The 20,825-nt window shown below is 27.5% G+C and overlaps 1 long non-coding RNA gene across 2 annotated transcripts; it reads right to left on the reverse strand.

The window, feature by feature from the left end:
- Positions 1-8,288: 8,288 nt before the first annotated feature.
- LOC113786193 (uncharacterized) lies at positions 8,289-10,251 on the reverse strand. Of its 2 annotated transcripts, none has more exons than XR_003472345.2 (2): positions 10,001-10,251; positions 8,289-8,579 (listed from the first exon to the last, which is right to left on the reverse strand). It is a non-coding gene; the product is annotated as an uncharacterized lncRNA (long non-coding RNA). The 2 variants fall into 2 exon arrangements; XR_012162703.1 differs by lacking the exon at positions 10,001-10,251 and adding an exon at positions 8,688-9,164.
- Between the last annotated feature and the right edge of the window lie 10,574 nt (positions 10,252-20,825).

Below are 20,825 nucleotides of genomic sequence, written 5' to 3' on the forward strand. Positions count from 1 at the left end.
TATATATATATATATACCTAGAGGTCAAATTGTTTTTAGAAAGTGTAAATCTAACCTATTTAATTAAATGATTTAAAAACAAAAGTTTAAACTTAATATATTTATTAAATGATCAAATCGAATTAAATTTTAAATAAATCAAACCATAGTCTATTCCTACACCTAAGTACCACATATACATGCACCGTTTCTTAAATGTATAAATTGAAATTGCTCCCAAAGATATTAATAAAATTTATTGAACTTTTATTAAGCAAATGTTTTAATAGCTACTACCTCCATCCTTAAATATAAAAATTTAATTATTAAATTACAAGGATTAAAAATATTGATAGTAATATTAAATTTATTAATAATTAATATTATTTTTACAAGTTTATTTTTTAGAAAAGATAATTAATAATACATTTATTATAATATTTATTATTAATTACAAAAAAAATTAATTAAACATAAAAATGTTCAAAAGGTTTTATAAAAAGGAACAAATAAATTTATAAAAAGAATCTTGTACATAGAAACAGAAGAAGCATAAACAGGTACTTAGAAAATCAGTCGTTAAATGAATGGAAGACAGCCGGTTCGCGTTGCTGACGTGTGTATAGTCTACCTTGGATGCTGCCTTTTTGACTTTTGGGTCATTATGCTAAAACCACCCTAATTTGCTTGAATTTAATTTAAGCATTACGATCAATAATGATAATGCATTCGGATTTTAGTTTAGATTTTAATTATTTTTAAATAAAATTCAATTTTAAAATCTAAACTATCTGACTTTTATTGGACGGCTCTAAAGTCCTTAGTTAATAATAGTCAATTCCATATTTTCACCTCTTCAAAATTCAAAACTATATATATATATAAATAGGTTTAGAACAAAAACAATAAAAATAACAAAATATTGAGTGAGATAACAATAATTGCCTCTTAATCAATATCTAAAAATATTATTGACAAAATAGTATTTGAATTTTATTGACCGACTTATTACACAACTTATATAGACTCGACACTTCTTACGTTTCTTATATTGCTTCTAATCTTATATCGTACGTAAAAATAAATATCAAGAATAAATGACATAAAAAAGGGCTATTAAATGCATATATAAGAAATTGAATTAAAAATTTAAAGCATTAATTACCTAACTACAATTAATATATATATATATATATATATATATATATATATTAAAATAGGTTTAAAACATCAACAATAAAAGTTACAAAAAAATTGAGAGAGAAGTTGTTTTATGATTTTTTTTATTACTATAATAAAAATGACATTTGAATTATCTTAAATAAAGGAAATAAATATTTATGATACCATAGAAATTCATCTAATGGATAACAATGTCAAGATAAATGATATTACTAATATCGGAATTTATTTTAGGTCACTTTTTAAAATAAATTTTTGTTATGAAAATAATCTGGGTTACATTCAACCGTTTAGCATATACATAATGAAACAAATAATATTATAGTTAGATGTGGAAATAGGTCAGGCCAGACCAGACTTTGAAAGGTTTGAGTTTTTTCAGCCTGACTTGAAAGTCTATTTAAAAACTTCTCTATATATATAGGTCGAATATAAAGTCTAAGAGGTTTTTTTATAAGTCTGATTCTGATCTATTTAAATTAATAGGTTTTAAAAAAAGTTTGAGCTTAACCCTTTTATTAAAAAGACCAGGTCAAAATAGGTTATGTCATAGACCTTGACGGACAGCCTAACATATTTTCACTCTTAATTATAGTGAAAAAAAATAGGCAACAAAATGTTCCATCTATCAATTGTGTTGCTTCGACATAGTTCATGTAAATTGTGACAAACAAATGATAAAGATGATAACTTTGAATTAGTATTGTAATATATATGTGAAAAAGAGTTAAAAGATACATTATTAATGATCAAAACACGATCCATCTTTTGAAATCAGGAAAACAAATAAAATAAATTTTGAAAAGGATCATACATTAAATGGTGATATTAGAACATGTGATTAAGACTTGTACCAATAAAATATGTGACTGGGACATCTTGTTGTAGATGGAGCATCAAATATCTCTTTCTATATTGGAATACTCTTATTTTTTTCTCAAACTACAAATTGTCTATCTGAACTCTAATACTATAGATAATTAGGAAATGATTTTTGGAGTTGAGAATGTAGCATGAGAGCTATCAAGCTTTGAAGGGATGTCAAATATGCATTGTCAATTAAATTGAGAGATTAATGATAATTTATGAAATAGTAATTGTGGATAAATGTGTGATGTTTGAGGTTATTAGTTTGAAGTAGGAAAGTCAAAATATTAGGAGAATGAAAATGTATTTTGGAGATTTGAGAGTCACTACAAGAAAAACTGTTGTTACCTACGGCAGATTTTTTCTTTATCCACGGAAAGTCCGTAGATAATCTATTATATGATATGGCTTTGGACAAGAGATCACTAAAGTATATAATAAAATATGACTTTGAACACATAATTCAACATTATTTAACTAATCTATTATATGATAAGCTAATAATCAATACAAACAATCAAAGTGAACCTGTAATGAAGAAGAAGAATAAATGAAGAGTAATTAACAAATTTGGAAGAAAAGAATTAACAATTTCCCCTTTTCAAAAGTGAACAAACCTGAACAGTTGAACCCTTTTTAGAAATCAAAACTGGAGAATGATTTAGGTTTTGCAAATCAACTAATAAATAATTTCTTTTTTCCTTTAGAGAGAGCACACGAGAGAGAGAGAGAGAGAAAGAGAGTGAGAGAGAACGAGACAGGACGAGAGAGCGAGGGAGAACCTGTGAACGAGTGAGAGCGAACGTCGAGGTGGCGGCCGGAGCGGTATGAGTTGACGGAGCGGCGGGAATCCGAGTTGGAGAAGGTTGCAATCTGGATGAGGTTGGGAAAAGAAGAAGGGTTTAGGGTTCTATAGATAGAGACAAGTGAGAAGTAGTGAGTTTTTTTAGTTATGTGAGAATGAGGAGTTATTTCATGAAACATTTTTTTTAACTCAATGCAAAAAGTTTTTAACAAAAAAAAAAAAAGGAAATTAATAAACAAAATTTTAGTTATATATTATTCACAAATTATTTTCTTCATTTATCTACATAAAAGTTATAGTAAATAGAATACGAAAAAAATTTGAGCAACTGCAATGTGAGTTACACTTTTTTTCTTTGCCCACGAATTTTTTCAATTTTATCCACACAATAACCGTGGAAATTAATTTAATAGAATCAATTTATTTTATAAGTAGTATACATACGATTTTTTCGTAGATACCAAATAATTTACTTATAGATTCAGATCCGTGGGTAATTTTCCGTAGATATTCAGATGTTTTCTTGTAGTGAGTGTGATTTAGAAGGTGTCAATTAATTTGAGAAATTAATGAGAATTATTGAAATTAAAATTGTGGATAAATATGTGAGCGTTATTAATTTGTAGGAGGAACATCAAAGAATATTAGGATAATGCAAATGTATTTTGGATGTTGAAGAGTAAGATTTAAGAGGTATTAGTGTATTACATCAAATTATATATAATATGGTACAAATAAAATTAATTGACAAACAAAAAATTAAAAGTGTCAATATAAAAATATATAAGTCTAATTTAATATATTATAACAAATAAATTATATTTTGTCTTTTTAACATGCGTATGATTTAATATATTATAACTTCTCCACCTCCTCTCATTCTAATACTCTTTGGTATGATTTCTTTTCCATAATGTTGAGCGGGGTTTTTCCATTATTGCAAGCGTATTAATTTTTAGATTCCTTTATTTTAATTATTGAGTCTTTTATTTTGATAATTGTCTCACGGTGATTTGCCAGGAGATGCCAAGTAAATCACAATTCAATTCCAATCATATGTGGTTAAATATGAGTTGTTTTTAAGAATTTTATCTCAATTCAGTTGTTTATTTTGAAAATGTAACCTGTTTTTTTGCTCAATTAAGAATTATATTTTGTTAATTGCCTTTAATTTGTGACCTGTTATTTTGATAATTGCCTTTATTTAAGAAAATGTAACATGTTTATTTTGCCTCCTCGATATGCTGAGTTACGTGGATTAATGAATAATGGGGATTCACAAATTTCTTTTAGTAATAGCAATAAAATAGTATATATATTTTGATAAAAAAATATTATTAACTCTTATAAAATACATTAATTAAAATGATTAAACAAATTTAAAATACATAAAAACATCTACAAATTACAACTGTTTTCTACGAGATTTTATATTATAAAATATTCAATAATTTTTATTGACAACACTATCTATATATGTAATTAACAAATCGTTTAACCATTTATCCTAATAGCACATTTTATTCTTCAACGGTTGCAATTACCACAAGCAAAATCAAAGTTTACTTTAGAAGTAAATATATCATTAAATATATAATATGTTTTCTAGTTTACACCAACATTTCAAAAAGGTAAGTGAATATAATTTTAAATATTGATCATCAAATCGAATATCTATAATAAAAATTTCAAATTGACTGTTAAACCCCTTAATTCCATAAAAAAAAATTCAAATGAATAAAACTTAGCCAAACAAATCAAATTCTCTTTATCACATACAAAAGATAATCTCTTAAATATAAGTTTGGTACACAAAAAACCAATTAAGTGTTCAAACGTGTGTGAGTGAGTTGGCCTATGCGAAAATAAAAATATACTATTATCAAAAGAGATTTTTATTTTACTTTGTGGGAATAAAAGCCCCATTATTTTTATAATAGATCCAGTCCTCTCCGTGAATAGGGTGCCGATTAGAAGGCCACTAGTTGGTTCGTTTGAGGAATCCCTATCATCCTCTTGCAAATTAAAGCCAATCATTAAAATAAAATTCTTAATTGAAAATAAAAAAAGATTCACTAATACACTTGCACTTGCATAGTGGAAGAAAATTGCAGCAACATGGAACAAAAAGCTCAACTAGAGAGTGTCAGTGTGAAGGTGAGTAAAAGTGATTGGGTTAATGTTGAGTGAAAAACTAAACAATATGTTAGTGTCATTTAACATAATCTCAATCAATGAGATTAAATGTAATTTACTTTTTTTAAACAAAACTTTAACATGTGATTTCACTAGTGTATATACTGTTAGACACTTGTTATCATTTCCCATATATTTCTCACATCAACTATATATATAACTATTCATATTTCATTTTTAATCACAACATCAAAATTAAAGTCAAAATAGTTATTAAATTTAAATAAAATAATATTTAATTTAATTATAAACATATTTTATGCATTTTTTCCTCTCCTACTTTCCCTCTCACTTTATTTATTTATTTTTTAATTTATAAATACATATTCTTTCTTCTCTTTTTTTGCTTTACCTCTCTTCCTTCTTTCTTAATTTAATAATCCGTCTAATGTGATCTTGAGATTATTTCTCTTGACAACAAAAATTAAATCAATAATAAAATAAAAATAAATAAATTTATCTTGGATGGAAATGTTATTTGTCCTATTGCTATAATTTAGGCAATATTTATGAGTAGTGTGCTAAAAAAGTGAAAAAAAATATTGTCTTATATAATATGCAACATTGCGTAGAAGACATTTGAAAAATATTATTTATATTTTTATGCAATATTTTTTACAATTTTAAAAATATTTTTCAACGGTTATTGAAAAGAAAAATTATTTTACAAATTATTTTTTGAAAGGGAGATTAAAATTGAGAAATTTCATTTTTATTTTCTCCCTCTTACAATTACCCCCTTATCTCTCCCTCTTCTGATTGTCGCCCTCTATTCTCTCCCTCTTCTCACCGTCGAACGACACCATCACCATTGTGTCAATGTCTCCTTCTTTTTTCTCAAACAGTGTTGTTGTCTCCTTGCACGACAACATCAACTCTGGTCACCATTGTGTCACGTATTCTGTTTTGCGATTTATGTGCTCTCTCTCGCTTCCAAATCCAGTTTTGGCCACGAGCATATCATCTTCGTGATCGTATCTCCTCTGCAAAAAGAAATTGTGGTTGTTGCAATAAAAAAAAAAAGAGTCCCAAGTTGTCGCCTTCGATCAATGAAGAGTTTGTGACTGCCGCTTATGAGAGATAACAACGTCACCGCAGGAGAATTACAAAGAAGACGAGTTCGTGATGTTAGGTTTGTTTTAGGGAAGAGGGGATTAAAAAAATTGAGGTTATTTTTAAGTTAAAAAATATTATATTTTAAATTATTTATTGACAATTGTTTAGTTTATATTTAGCTTAAACAATGTTAATTATTTAATTATATTTTGGTTAATAATTTAATTATATTTAGATTAATAATGTTAATTATTTAATTAATTTTTATGTCACTTAACAAAATTTGTTACTTGATAATTTTTTTAACCGAAGCTGGATTGATGAACTATTTTAAATTAAGTTTACATTTGTAGGGATATAAACTAAACAAAAAAATTTATGATAAAAAAAAATTATAATTGCAAATAACAAAGACATATTTAAACTAAAGAACTATTATTTTTATTATAACGTTTGACTTGTCTATTGAATTTTTGAAATCGATGGATGTGTACATTGCATTATAAGGAACAACGTGGGGTATACTTTTCTTATGAGTGTTCAAGGGTGTGAAGATTTGTGGGGCATAAAATGATACACCAAGAAAAGGAAAAGATTGGTTCTTTTTAACCTAAAGTTTGGCATCTTTAGGTGTTAGTGAGTGTCTAAGTTGAAGAATGGGCTCTTCTATTAAAGGTTGTGTGTGGTTCAAGAATTGGAGAGGGTTCATAAATGTTTTGGTTGGTAGTGAATCTAAGAAGACGGGGTTTGATTTTCTAGTTTTAAATACATTCTTAATGACCTTGTAATAATTCTACCAATTTCATAAAGGAAACAACTATCATACAAGTTATAAGGGAACTCAATGTACACTACAAGAAGGACGAAATCGTGGAAATAGTATAAATTACGATATCATTCTCTTTAACTCTCCTTTTACATATATGCATGTGGATATGTTCTGTTGTAGTGTTTGAGATTTATTAATTTAATCAATCTCGCACGGTGTTAAAATTTGGTAATGATGCAATTTGAGAAATTTGGAATTGTATTTGAAACATAATTTTTGTATGCAAGTTTTGTGATTAAGGTGGCATAATAATTGTCATTAATTCTTGTATTGTTCGATTTGTTGAAACAATTTTGTGTATATCCGTTGAAAAAAAAATTTGTATCATCAATATGTTGTGCAGCTTGTTTCGATTGGAAATTTGTCACCGTTTCATAACAAGAAATTATTTTCTTAAAATGTTGATGACTCATCCCCTTCTAGAGTCTTAGTGCCAACATTGTATAACAATTTTTACATCAATGAATTGATTCATGATATTTTTCAAGTCTCAAGATGAATCAATTTATACATATCATAAATTGGTTCCTGAAAGATGGGGATGAATCAATTGTGTCTCTCATTTAACTTTAAGTGTATTTTTTCAGAAGAATAACGAGATTAACACAAATTTATTTTTAACGATGTAGATTTATCTATAAAAAATAATAATGTTGATCTAGCTCTTTTCAATGATTCTTTCAATAGATACTTATATTTATTAAATTTATATCATTCACCAATCTTATGCTAAATATTGTAGAACTTGGATAAATAATTAATTTAATAATAATATATTGACTTTTATTATTTAATTTGCTATTTATAGTTATACAATGATATTGTTGTTTTCAATATCTTCTATGCTTAAGAGAGGGCAACAATACTTGTAAAATATAATATTCGTTTTTGTCTTATATAATTGTCGTATTTAATTATTTTACATAAATTTTAAAAAATAGTAAATAAATAAATAAAATGAGGATTTTACTCAATTATTTTTATTATTATAAATGCATAATAAATATTAATAACTTAAAAATGATATACATCATATTAATTAACACAATTGAAAAACATATAATTAAAGTACATTTGAAATTGAAAATGAGTTCTTTTTTTCAATACCCTCTTTTTTTAAAAAAAAAATATTATCAAAATACTTCTTTTTTAAAACTATATACCAAAATACCTCATTTTTAAACTTACCTACAAGTCGTTTTTGCAAATTGCGATTTTCTTAAGGAAATCCGTGTTTGCAAAGGCGACTTCCCAAGTTTCTTTAAGAAAGTTGTTATTTGCAAAGACGACTTGTGGGTAAATATAAAAATGGTGTATTTTAATATATAGTTTTGAACAAGAAGTATTTTAGTAAATTTTATAAAAAAAAATAAGTTATTAAAAAAATAAACCTTGAAAATGACCATTTACTTGGACAATTTTACAAATGTGGTAACACATATTTTAGCTTGTCAAGAAAATTGAAAGGCGATAAAAACATAAATCAAAGCTACCAAAACATTATGACGAACAAATAATAGCGTGTTTAGAAATAATTAACAGAATTATTTTTTCATCTTAAATGATATGGTTAAAAGCACGTACAAATACCCTCAGTGCATGTTGGAATTACTATAGGAGGGAGACAACTATCCTCTGGACAATCATTGTTCTTATGGCAGTGCTCTACAAAGTCAAATAACAATAAAGCAGTATTAGTAAAACGTGATGATTATTGTGTATATGTAAAATAAAGAAGAAAAAAAATTGAAAATAGTGTGAAAAATGACATACTGTCAACGAATACAAGAAATAAAAAAAGAAAGATGAACAAAGCATAAACAAACTTGGGAGTTTGAGTCATATTTTTCTCGTAAACAAAAATAATTTGGTTATTTTATAAGTAAAAATGTCATGTTTCTAACCAATTAAATAGTTTTTACAATTTAGAAGTTACAACAATCCATTAATAAAATCGCAGTTATTGTTAAATGTCTCAAAGGTTGATCGATGTGTCATGTTTACCTCTTTAGCCCGCTCAAGTAATCGTCCATCTCTTTAGTTTAGTCATTATATTTTGGATTACATATAATTTTGATTGTTTATTTTTTATATAATATTCATTTTGATTTTTTATCTTTATTTTGATTTATTTTAGTTTTTTATTTTTATTTTTTATCTTTATTTTAATTTATTTTAGTTTTTTTTATCTTTTATTTAATATTTATTTTAATTTTTTATATCTTTATTTTAATTTATTTTAGTCTTTTATCTTTTATAAGTGATGTATTTAAGTCTATGTCACAATTACAACAAAAGCTATAACAACATAATTAAAATCTCTTCTAACAATTGTCAAAATGTATGTAATATAATATTCTTTAAAATAAACATCCGTTTAACCCAATAATATATCGGCTTACACTTCAAAAAATTCTTTTAAAACATATATAAACTCTTTGAAATAAATGACATTTATCGAGTTTCTTGTATTTTCATCTCATCTCTATTCGGATTGCGCATTTATAACTTTATAATTGATAAAGATTTAACCTCAATAGTTTATGACAATAATTACACACTTGTTTGAAAAAGTTATAAGGCTTAATTGCAGTTTTGATCCCCCTATTTTAACTGAATCGCGAAAGTAGTCCTCCATTTTGTTTCTCCTCAGTTTTGGTCCCCCAAGCAGAATTTTGGTCCAAAACTTGATAAAATTTCATTTTTTTTTTGCATTTATTTAAGTCACACAATGCCTCAAGATCTCATTTGCAACAATTGTACTTGAAATATATGATCATAAATGGTGTAGTACGGATTTAAAAACTAAAAATTTTATCAAGTTTTGGACTAAAATTCTGTTTGGGGGACCAAAACTGGGGAGAAACAAAATGGAGTGACTACTTTCGCGATTCAGCTAAAATAGGGAGACCAAAACTGCAATTAAGCCAAGTTATAATGAAAAGGACTTAAACACACTTAGACAAGATAAATGATCAAAATAAATAAATAAAAAGATAAATGAGCAAATCAAATATTAGATAAAAAATAAATAATTAAAATTATATTTAAGATTTTTATTAATGAGTCAACACTTGTGAAATTACCCTTCGTTGGGAGGAAATTTATATGATCTCGCCTTGATGGAGTTGCCATGAGTATGTTGGGTCGTCTTCTTCTTTCAGAGGAGTGGCTAAATACATGGTATCTTTGCTCTAAGTAGGCGTTGGAGAAAGGTCTATCTGATCATTCTGCTCTTTTAAGGAAGAATGAGGCCAAAATTTATTCATATGTTGAAGTGTTGGTCAGATTTTTTTATTATGTTAAAAATCAGTGGAAAGAGAAGGAGGTGGATGGACAAGGGGCTTTGTGCTATGTGGTTTCTTAATTTAATTTTAGTTAACGTTTTAGTTATTTTTTTTTTTTCTTCTCAATTTGATCCTTTATTTAAATTTTAAGTGACAATTTGATCTTTTATGTTTTAAAATGTCAACAATGTTATTCTTATATTTTGCAAAAATTCAAAATTCATAAAAAAATTTCAAAAAAACCCATAAAATTAATTATCATCCTCAATATAAGGCAATTTCATCAAACTCCTAACTTAAATCTTTAAATAAATTTATATTTTCATCTCTAACAACATCAAATAAAGAATGACAAATATGAGTTTATTTGAAGATTTGAGTTACGAATTTGATGAAGTTTATTTTTTATTAAAAAAATATAATTAATTTTATGGATTTTATTTGAAAATTTTGATGAATTTTTTAATTTTTGTAAAAAAAAAAAGATAACATTGTTGACATTTTAAAACATAAAATATCAAATTGTCACTTAAAATTTAAATAAAGAACCAAATAGAGAAGAAAAAAAAAAGATAAAGGACTAAAACGTTAACTGAAATTAAGTTAAGGGACTACAAGTGGTATTTAGCCAAAAATTAAATATCAATAGGTCATGGCAAGAAATATACAGTTGTTTAAAAGAGTTACAATTACAAAAATACACCCTTTATTAAAGATGAAAAATCAAAATGAACAAAAAAAACATAAAGAACCAAAGTGAATATTAGATAAAAGACCAAAATTATATTTAAGTGTTATATTTTTTATTTATATTTTATTCTTTCATGATAGAGAAGGGGTTAGCTAACAATTAACTTATGAAGTGTACCAAATCGTTCATGTAATAAAGTGATAATAAATCATCTCTACATGGATTTTTATTAATTCGGTAACGCAACAAAGTCGTAACACTTAAGTAACAAAATGTTTGTAAGTTGGTTGATAATTTTGGATAAACGTAAAATTAAATAGGAATAATTGAGCAAGATAAAAATAATTAGGGGTTTGTATCACCTTCTTTCACCGTGTAATAATAGATTTACTATTTTAACAATCTAACTTATTTGATTGTCAATGAACCAATTAGACTAAGACCAATTTCTTAACTCAAAATCTATTTTTTATAACAACGAACTCTAATTCCTTATGTGATCAGGCTTGTTACTTAAAGTATATATGGACGTTAATACTTTATATTGCTATAATAATATTGAAACATTAACATATATTTTGGTTCTAGTAATTATAGCCTATTTTCCAATAATGAAATATTTCATAGGTTCAATTCTATGGAGATGAAGCACAAAAAATCATTAAGAATAAAAATATATGTATAATAAAATATGTTGTAATTGCATAAAAAGCATACGAAAATCAGAACTACATGGATTTAAGAAGAATCATTTAATCCTTAATCAATGAGTAAATTAGATAATCATGTTATTTGATAAAAGACACAGAGAAAAGAAAAATACACATAAAGGTTGCACTAGGTCTCTTCTTAATTGTAGCTGCTTCCTACTTTGCATCTAAAAATATGAACTGTCACGTTCGATTTATCCGCGTAAAATAAGTCGCCACTAATTTTATTATATTAAAGAAAAAATTGGATAAAACCTAAAATGAAGATCTTGAATCAAATATTCGGATTGGTGAGTCAATTACGAGTAGGAAAAGTATTACCACCCTACACGTTAAAACAGTTACCCTATAATTAATTGTATACAAATTAATTATATATTTAATTATTTAGATTACCCAAAAAGAATAACAAAAAAATAGAACATATTATTTACATTAATAAAAGAAGGAAAAATATTTTTTTTATTGATTTAGTTTGGCAAATGGAAGACTTTGCTGCTACATGTTCCCATGTGCAATAGAAAAATTCAAAACACGCAGTTCTTGATATAAAATATTTGTGTGTTAGTCAATTTTAATTTTTATTAATTTTAATTTCTTTTTTAATTGTACAACAGTCATAAGAGATTAATACCAAAGAGCGCATTGGAAAACAATTAGGTGGTGTAACAATAGGCGATTTCGATACGGAGAAAGAGATAACAATATGTTGTTTTTATTTTTATTCTTTTTATTTATCTTATTTTTCTAAATATTTTTAAGTTTATGTGAATAGGTAAAACCATAAATGAGCGATTGTGTGAGTTTTGCTATTTTTTCGCATAATAATGATTGTTGAAAAATGCGTTTTCTCAATTCATTATTTTATTTTATATTTAGAATATGAAAATGCATTTTGTTTAAATTATAACATCATATATACAAAACGAAAAAACATGATAGTAATATAAAAAAATATTACAAATAGTTTTGTTATATTAACAAAGTTAACATGAAAACAATAAATAAAAAATAAGACATTAGTTCATAAAAAATGATACATGAAAAGCAACAAAGATAATAAATAAAACAAAACTAAACTATTATACTATTTTGTTTCATGGAAATGAAAATTACATACCGAACTTGCGAGATTGTTTTGTTCCCTCTATTATTTTTGTCTCGGAAATTTTTTTTTTAAATGAGTGATTATCGAAAAGATTGTGTTAGAATGGCGCAACAGAGAACCAATAGCAGCTTTCTAGTGAGCGGATTCAAGCACCTAAAACTGGTCTATATTTTTTAATCCCTTCTTCCCTTTTTTTTCACCTCCTCTTTTGAGAGTCTCATAACACTCTTATTTATATTAACAAATTAGATTTACGTAATTTTTATAAATAAATTTTTATCATTATGACTAATTAAGTTGAATCCTTAACTTTTACTTTTTCTTTTAAAACCATTCCTCAAATTCCAAAAATCATATTAAATATAAATCAATCAAATCAAAATCATTCATATTTAATTTACTCCAAAAAAGCTTATATTTATTAATTTTATGTTTAATTTTGTTTTATTTTATACTAAATGAAAAAAAAATTAAATTTTTTTATTACCATGTTATTATTACACCCAAAAAATAATAAATAAAAATAAATAAAAAAACATAACATATATCTCTTTTTATAAACAAGCGAATATCATACGAAAAATTAAATGAAAATTATATATTGAATTAAAAAAAAAAAGTTAGGATAAAAAAGTTCAAAATACCCTTTTTATTATTTGTTTTGTGAATATTAAGAAAAGACGGACAAAATTTGGTGTCGACATGAACCATAACAAAATTCTAAAATTTATCTTAAATAATATCTAAGAAATTGCACATCAACTCATTATGTTGTATGTGAGTGCAATGCTCTCCGATGCTCTCCTAGTGCGCTTAGAGACATTGAGTTGTTCCGGGATTAAGGGGTGTGAATAGAGCAGGCTAGACATTGAAAGATCTGAGTCTGACGTACGATTAACTTTTTAGGCCCAAGTCTGGCCTACGGTCTATCATAGATTTTCCTTTTCGGTCTGACCTGATCTTTTTAAAAGTCTGGTTTGGTCTGAAAGCCTATTTAAAAACTTTATTCGCATTAAAACATTTAAAAGCCTTATTCACCTAAAACAAACACTTTTTAAACCCTAAAAAATGATTTTTAATTGTAAAGAATATATTTTTTTGTAAAACAAACGCACTCATTATTACCTCTCAAACAAACTCAGACATATTCAGTAATAAAATAATTAATATTATTATCAACTTTGAAACACTTCTAAAGGAAATCTACCTATTTTGTGCATTTTTTTTACTATTATTTTTTACAAATTTGCATATATTATTTTAATTTAAGATTTATTTTTATTTATAAAACCTAAAATTAGAACAATTTCAATGGAGTTTCTAGAAGATTTTTAAGAGATTTTACAAAGGCTAACTTTACTAAAGGAATACGAAGATAAAAGAAAAAAAATAGACTTTCTGAAGTAGTAAATATTGAAATCTTACGTAATATAATAATTATATAATAATATGAATGATTCAACTTGAAAAGAACAAGAGAAAAAAAGAATGAGAATAATATGGAACGACTACCGAATATGTAATGACTACCAAGTGATTGCCTAATTGATATACTTTAAAATAAGAAATAATATTATTAATAAATAATAATATAAAATAACTTTAATATAAATAAATAATAAAATATATATATGTCGACCTGTCAAACCTAATAGGCTTTTTTGTATGTCTGAGTCTGGCCTATTTAAATAAATAGGCTTGAAAAATAGCCTAGGCCTAGCCTTTGTATTAAGTAGGTCAGGCCAGATCAAATCATAAGTAGGTCAGACCAAAGTCCCTTAACAAACGACCTAGCCTATTCTCATCCCTAACCAAGATGTACACTACATTGCAGTGAATGACGCAATGCGCCCCTGGTACTTCCTGTTGCGCTCCAGCTTCAATCAAAAGGCAGTTCTACACATTTGAGATCACCTTGTGCCAGCAATGATCATTTGTAATATCAATTGACCTATAACATCATTTAAAGATTTAAGAGAAAACTCTGAGAATTTGTCTGGTTAGAAAAGTTTAGTAACAAAACATTCAAAGATAATTCAAGATGATTCAAAAACCCATTTCGTCTTCAAATGACTATAAACTAACATGCATGAATGAAACTTAAAAAAAAAAAAAAGTCGTTAGCAAGGTGCTAAAAAATAATTTTACAAGAAACACAACTTTACAAAGAAAATATTCAATTTGATTAACCATTAAGTTTACAACATCATCTACTATCTTAAGCTCTCTTGCCAAAATAAGCATTGTGCTAGTACACAAATGTCATGCAAAGAAGCATCCCTAGATGAAAACAAAGAACTTGAATAACGTTTAGAAATTCATACGATTCATCCGACATATAACTTTCAAATTCAATTTCTTCTATACACAACTCACTAAATTTCTCTTAGGTATTTCCGGGTTTTGTGCTTGTCACTCAGATTCTGATACATGCACAAACTACCATATGTTTGAAGATGTTCTAAATAGGTTTACAATACAAATTGTACATACATTTTTAAAGGGCTTTTAAGGTTGTCATAAGGCCAAGGTACATGTGAGTTATTTGGGATAGTGGGATTACAACTTGGACTTAAGAAAGCATGCTAATCATTTTAAATTTTTACTGTGACTTTACATGAATCATGTTTTGAGGATCACCCAACTACTACTTTAAAAAAAAAACATTGTTTTTTCTCTTTTTGTTTTTTTAGTACTCCACCATTTGACATGAATCATGTTTTGAGGATCACCAAATTCCTACTTAGTGGAATATTGCATCATCTTACCTTTTAACATGAATGATATTTTGAGAATCACTCAACTACTACTTAGCAAGATGACACTTTTTTATGTAATTTTTTTTCCAACAATTCTCTACTTTTGCTTCTCTTGTACCCCATCCCAAACTTAAAAGGTTGTTATTCCATGAGCTACCCCATACTTCAAATTTTTGTCAAGTCATAAAATTCAAATCCTACCTAACGCCAAGTAAGGTTTAGGGCACCAATAATTTTTGCCAATGACTTGTAATAAGGTTAAGTCACACAAAGAAATGGATTCAGGCTCAAATGAGCTACCAAAGGATAATAATCAATACAAGGTAGGGAAAAAGGTTCACAAGGTCACAAAAAATATGCCTCATTCTAAGCACAATTTACAAGTGAACACACTACAGAGAAAAAAATGCAAGTTCTACAGAAATGATACATGGCAAAATGTTATACACTCAAGAAAACAAATGTTGGGGCCACCTCACCTGTTAAGTAAGAGGAAACCAAATATTAAGGTATCACATCAAATGAATTGTCAACTATGTAGGTCGATATTGATTATTCCAAACAATCTATGTTTCAAACTGACGATGATATTGATTATTCCACAAGTATGTTTATCAGATTTGTATGAACAAGTGCACATGTAAATATGGAAGTATAGGCAATACAACAAATCAACTCTAAAGAAATAGACTAATCTCATTAATTCAAATTTTAAAGCGTTACAATTAGGATTTCTAAAAAAAAAATAGAACCAACATACAATAAAGTTTAAACGAACAAGAAAACAAAACAGATAAAACTAAAAACTAAAAACTAAAATGAAGGTTCCTACCTCATTCTTGAAACTGATTAAAATCAAAGTTTTTGTTTGTTCCCAAGACATCATAGAAATCACTGTCAGACTCTAAAGCTCCGCCTTGGTCATTTTGAGCGGGGAAGAACTCATGGTGATGGGGGTTTGAGGTAGGAGGAGGAGGACAAGGATAGTATGATTGAGGATGCAACTGACACGGGGAGGAATGCCATAGTTATGATATTAGAAATCAGCCACACTAACATGCTCCATATTATCACTCTCTAACATCTAAGCATACGTCATATAGTCATGTTGGTTTATCAAACAACTCGATGGTACACCTCCAAATGATTATCGGTTGTGCATATCACATAACATCATCATTCAAAATCTATGCCCATCATCTCATTCATCTTCACATTTCAAAGATCAGGTATTGTTGAGGTGGCTAAGGTTAATGTTGATGCTCTGACATTTGAGTCTATTATGGAGAGGGTCCAGCAGTAAGAGCCTCGTTAATCTCCTTGCGCTCACTCTCAAACCATCTTATGTTGATAGGTTTGTGAGACGTTGGTTTACCATCATTAAGATCGCTCTCAACCCCTTGTGTTAAACACAATATATGGATGATTAAAGTATGCCCCAAAATTGTTTTGTCATCATTTGTCAACTTGACAATGTTGTTTGAAATAATTTATCCCAAATTAATAGGAAGTCTTTTCATCATGGCAAAGAATTCAAGCACCCTCTACACTCGAACCTTCGAGTAGTTGGAACGAGATTCCACACTGTGATGGAAGAAATTAGATCAAGTCTTCACCTCAAGGTTGAGGGAAGTCAAGATTATCAATATCATGAAGGGATGGTTTGGAAGGTAAGGTCTTCATTGGGTGTTTGTTTGGCTCAAAGTTACTAACATCTCATTTTAATTTATATCTACTGTTAGTTTTTCTCTCATTGTTCTCAGCCTACATTGCAGTGGGGGTTTTATTCATAGGAGTATGTTAATAGTGTTTCCAAGTACATTATTTGTTTCTCTTCACATATGACCTCCAAGTTTACCCCTCATTTTTTCTTATGTAAGTGCTGGTGTAGAACTCCATCATCCACACCTTGTTTGTCTCCGCTATGATGTTGTCGAATTTTTCCCAACCCTTTCTTATCAACTCATTGGTGAAAAAAGGGTAATCAAGCTTACTGAGGTCAAAAGATCTCTCAAGATTAACCTTTCGAACAAGGTTAAGAAAACTTTTACTCTCACGAAAAATAGATTTGAAGTGGTTGTCATCAAACTCTCCCTTACTGAAGTGTTTTTTCTAGCACCTAGCTCTGTCTCCTCCCTTCCTTTTTCTCCCCTTTAATTTTTTTTAGAATAAAAGAAAATATAATAAACTGAAACTAAGTATGACTACTTTGCCATGTCGATAAATTAATCAACAATCCCCACCAATGACACCAAAAACTTCTCAACTTTTTTGAAAGTGTAAGAAATTGCTCAAGTAATAAAATGATAAGTAGAAATTGTCTCCACAAGAATTGTTATTAATTCGATAATGCAACAAAGTCGCAACACTTAGGTAACAAAAGGTTTATAAGTTTGTTAATAATTTCGAACAAACGTAAAATGAAACAAGGATAATTCAATAAGAGAAAAACGATTAGGGACTCGAATCACCTTTTTTTCATCATGTAATTATTGATTTACTATTTTAACAATCTAACCTATTTGATTACCTCAAATGAACCAAATAGACTAAGAACAATTCCTTGACTCAAAATTCCTTTTTTATAACAACGAATCATAGTTCCTTAGGTAATCAGGCTTATTATGCAAAGCATATATGCACGCTAATTTATTAGACATATATTAATACTTTATATTCATATAACAATATTGATACATGAACATATATTTTGGTTCCGGTAATTGTAGCTTACTTTCCAATAACGAATAACTCCTCAAGCAAACTCCAACTATCTTCATTATATTTGTGGATCATTATTTACTGACTTTGTCTTTATTCATCTCAAATAAGTGTTGAGAAGTTTCAAGATACCAAACACTTTTATCATACACACCATTTGTAACTCAAGTATATCTTTTATGTTAGATGAGTGTGTTTGTAAAAATTCTTTCAAGCCTGAAAGGTGGTTGTGCAAAGCATTTCTAGGTTGAAATGTTAAGATTGTAATTGATCAAGGTGTGATCAGGAAAAAAAGTGTGAAGGATACCATTTTGGTTCTAAAGCACATAGTGTGAACCAGTATATTTTGTGTGTGTGATCTTTCTATCCCTTATCTATAATTATTCCCACATAAAAATCACACTTCATTATAAACTAATTTGTTTTATTTATTTATAACATATCTGAAATATTCTAGACATCCTGTTTCGACCAAGATCGATGTTGAGTTAATTTAAATTAAGCACAGGAATCCAAATTTTACAAGGGTCACAATTCAAATCCTTCTTTCTTGTGATTGACATTGCTACTTCATAAATAGCATACAAAAACCAAAACTACATGTATTCAAATCTAATCCGTAATGAATGAGTAAATTAGTTATTCATATTATTCGATAAAACATAGAGAAAATCAAATTACACATAAAGGTTGCACTAAGTATTCTCTCAAGTGTCGATGCCTCCTACTTTGCATCCAAAAATTTGAACTCTAAAAAAATTCTAATTTTTAACTTAAATAATGTACATGAAAACTCGCACTAGCACATTGCACACAATGTGCTACAACAAAATTTATTGTGGCGCAACAAGTTATTCAATGTGTTGCCTAAAAAGAACATGTGGCGCAGCAAGCTGCACAATACACTGTGATGCTCCCCTACTATGCATAGAGATAGTGAGTTGTGCTAGGATGTGCACTCCAAGGTAGTGAATGGCGCAACGTGCTTGTGGTAATTCCTGTTACGCTCCAACTTTAGTTAAAAGGCAATTTTGCACATCTAAGATCACTTTGTGCCAACACTGACTCTTTGTAACTTCCCAAGTTTCTGTTCCTTAATGTAATGGACATGTAACATTGAATAACAAGAGAAAACTCCGAAATTTTTTCTTGTTATAAGGGTTTGTATCAAAACATTCAATGATAATCCATGACGATTCAAATTCCTTCTAGTCTCCAAATAACTATAAGACTAACTAGAATGAGTGAAACTTAAAACAAAAGTCGTTAATAAGGTGCTAAAAACCAAGAGTTGATGAAGACTCGTCATTATACTTTTGAATTGTATAATTGTAATTGACAAGGGCTTTCTAATTATTGTTTTTGTTTATGTTTTCCGAACAATTAGACCTTTGTTTGTTGTGCATTCTTTTTCCTTTCACTATGGTTTTGTCCCTATAAGTTTTTATGGTAAAGTTTTTAATGAGACATATATTGTTTATGTCGTTGGCTTATTACATTAGGTTTGGATTTAAACACCCCAATTTCTTTGTAACTTTTTATTTTCTTATTGAAAATATTTTAAAGTACTGCATTGAATAATTTTATTTTCAAATAGAAATACCATTGAGTAATTTTTTTGTTGACAAATTATAGAATCAAAGTTAATACAAGAAAATATTCAAATTGCATGAGTTGATCAATTGTTGAGATCTAGCAAATGGAAAGAAAGAGAATTAGTTATGATGTAGTATATTAAGAAACTCGGGCATGGATGCTTGGAGTTTATTTAATTAGACCATATTAATTAAATTAATTTTGAAAATTATAATTAATTTATAGTAAATTTTATCATAAGAAAAGTAAATATTAGATACAAAAGAAGGGAGTTGATTCATATATAGTTTAAATATTAGGATAGAGTGTTTTAAAATCTTTAAAAGCAAGATTTATATTATTGTAATAGTCATATAACTCTTCAGCAGATATTAACTTCTTCATTGGATTTCTTTGAGAGAAATATAAACACAAGAAGGGAGTTGATTCATATATAGTTTAAATTTTCTCTTATTAAAACACATCTCTAAAAATATTTTCAATGTTGAAGTGGTTAGCATTTACATTAATTCAAATATTTGTTAGAACTTATTTGTCGATGTCGAAGTGATTAATCCCAATTAGTTATCTGTTTGACAATTCACTTGATTCACTTGAGAGTATTTGTCGATTGACAATCAACTTATACTACTCAACTTCTTAACAACAACATTGATGATGCATGTTAAGGAATCCTTGCTTTCCCTCGATAAATAACTTGAGCAATCAATTTATTTTGATGGTTCGATTAGATTTTAATATTTTACTACACTAATTTGTAAAAAAAATTGAACTTAAAAAACTACATCTTAAATAATTACATGCATAATTTAATATATCTTCAAAGTTAATGGTACATGCATAGATACCATGCATAGATCCTTTTGTATTTTTACAAATATTACAAACTACTTAGATTCTGCGTTGGTGGTGGAAGCATGTTGCAGAATGGGGTGTGGGTTGGATTTGAAGCGTGTTGCAGAAGGATATTTATTCTTCAATCGAGTACACGAGTGACAATATTTTATAACCCATTTAATTAAATTTAAATCTCTTATAT

The sequence above is a fragment of the Cicer arietinum genome, chromosome 4 (genome assembly GCF_000331145.2).
Source record: "Cicer arietinum cultivar CDC Frontier isolate Library 1 chromosome 4, Cicar.CDCFrontier_v2.0, whole genome shotgun sequence".
In the NCBI taxonomy this organism is placed as follows: Eukaryota; Viridiplantae; Streptophyta; class Magnoliopsida; order Fabales; family Fabaceae; genus Cicer; species Cicer arietinum.